Raw genomic sequence first — 2,478 nt, forward strand, 5'->3', positions numbered from 1 at the left:
ACTCTACACAGTTTTTTTCTCAGGTCCTTAGTCACCTTATCATCTCATCTCCTGGATCAAATGTAAAATCCTCAAACTGGCTTTCAAAGTTCATCGAAACCTGTCCGGTCCTCACCCACATCTCCCCGACCTTCTGGTCTTTTCACAATTTAACCAATGGCACAGGCTGGGATAAGCATTTCATCTTCCAACTCGATGAATTTTCGCTTTCATGCCTGGAATTCCTGGGCCTTCCTTATCTACCTTCCAGTCCTTGCTAAAGCCCCATTTTCTTAATCCTGCTTAATTAATAGTCCCTACCGTCCTAAAAAAAGGTTTCCGTTGTCCCGCAGAGAACCAATAAAGCACTTGGAGAATGCGGGCATCGATCCCGCTACCTCTCGCATGCTAAGCGAGCGCTCTACCATTTGAGCTAATTCCCCTTCCTGAAGGACCTAAAAACTGACTCAAACCTCACAGTCTGCCTCCCAGCAGGGGTGACTTACTGACTGGGACCTCAGCTGACTTTCGCGGCATTCTTACTACTTTCCCGCGCTGACTCACCGCTGCCTAATCAACTTTCGGAGCGCTGGGGGAGGGGAGGGAGAGAGGCGGAAGGGGGAGCTAGACGAAAGAATGGGGGAGGGAGGACTGAAAAAGCCTGGCTGGGACTTTTACTTTTCACTTTTACACCCTCCCTCTCCACATCCTTACCAAAGGCAGAATACGTTGTTCTGCTCTTTACAGAATCTGGTTGTAAAACCACCACGCGGATATATATTCTTCTTCTTCATCTTTTTCATCTTGATAGCGGAAAGCGTTAAGTGCTGTTTTGAATTCACCTGCGTCAAATTAAGACAGAACCCCAGACTTAGAAATAGGATGCAATAAACAAACGGTCTCATGCTCATTTGTGCTCTTTGGGAATAGTAAAACTTCTGGAAGGATTCAAATCTGAGCTGGAGGCTTTTAAATCTTTCCCCAGTGAAAGTGACTGAATTCACACAGGCAGTAGCCTTAGGGACAGAAAGAACGAACTTCCACCTATCTTAATACCAGAGAACTGAAGAGTAAAAAAAGAGAATACGTGGAGAAGAGCAGCGGAAGCCCTCTCTACCATTTAAGTGAGCACTCTGCTATTTCAATGAATAATTCCCCTTCTTGAAAAGGTGAAGAAAAGCTGAAAACTCCTAATTTCACTGGCTCAAAGCAGAGTTTGTTTATTGCTCTGGCGAGCAGCCCATGCCTTTAATGAGCTGGCACTTTTTCACTTGAGCAGTTTTTCACTTTGCGTATCTAGCTTGGCACTTTTTTACTCATTCACTCGACTGACCTACAAGCATTTATGAAACACCTTGTTGTGCTAGGTTTCAGATACAAATCTAAAATGATAGTATCATTCCTCAAAGACCTTGCATTCTAATGAAGTTACACAGCATATACATATATGAATACAATACTTGGAAAAATAAGGCAGCATAATTAGAGTTGAGATAGCATAATGTGGTTGATTCAGAGTTGGCCTTGTAGTCAAGAAGATTTGGGTTCTTACCCTGTCTGTGATGTTTGCTGGCATGTGTGACCTTGAGCAAGACTCAACTTCTCAAGCCGTCTAAGCAGCTCTCTTAAGACAAAGTTGTAGAACTGCCAACCTGCGTTGGTAGAGAGAATTTCCTCACCTGGGAGTTCCCTATACCAGTGATGGGCAAACTATGGCCAGCGGGCCAGAGGCAGCCCCCTAAAATGTTCTATCCGGCAGCGCTCTGTGACATTATTCCTAATCTTATGAATATGAGTAGGTTACAATACAATGAAACTTCAAAAGAGTTGCCTTAGAAACAGACTGCAGATGAGCATTTCCTTTCCTTTGGCCCCCTCTTTAAAAAGTTTGTCCATCACTGCCCTATAGCAACAAAATCACAGGTCTAGTTCCTATCTCTTTGTATAAAATACTTTTTTTTTCTTTCTGGCAGATATGTTTTTATCAATGTAAGTAATCCCTGGTTAGGACTTCTCTCTACTAAAGCAGATTAGCACATTCTCTGCAGTTTAAAGTTTCAGGTAAATACTTGTGAAGTCAAATCAAGGCAACAAGTATATATATTAAATCCATACTATGTGCCAGACACTGTGCTGAGTGAGATACAAAGAAAAGCAAAAGATAGTCCCTGCTTTCAAGGAGCTTACAGACCTGGAAGCATACACAATAGCCAGATCTCAACCCATGTAAGTGGGGTTTGGTGAATCTACTTCTGGAAATGTGTAGAGCAGATCTGCTCCCTAGTTCAGAGAATGCAAAGGTATTCTGGGACTTTCCTTTCAATTTAAGTGGTGGATGAGACAAATTTGAGTATGAATATAGAAGGCACTCTGATCTTTAACTCCAAACTCAGGGACTATATGTGGCTTTGAACACATAGTGTTGGTGGTGGTTTTCTGTATCTATTATACCTCATTCCTGCTCTTAGATAAATGGGTGCAGTAGGTGGAAAAGACTAG

At 42.6% G+C, this 2,478-nt stretch overlaps 1 non-coding gene across 1 annotated transcript; it reads right to left on the reverse strand.

Annotated features, from left to right (window-relative positions):
* Positions 1–349: 349 nt before the first annotated feature.
* Positions 350–422, reverse strand: TRNAA-AGC. Its single transcript has one exon. It is a non-coding gene; the product is annotated as a tRNA-Ala (tRNA).
* Positions 423–2,478: the final 2,056 nt, after the last annotated feature.

The sequence above is a fragment of the Gracilinanus agilis genome, chromosome 1, assembly GCF_016433145.1.
Source record: "Gracilinanus agilis isolate LMUSP501 chromosome 1, AgileGrace, whole genome shotgun sequence".
Taxonomy (NCBI): Eukaryota; Metazoa; Chordata; class Mammalia; order Didelphimorphia; family Didelphidae; genus Gracilinanus; species Gracilinanus agilis.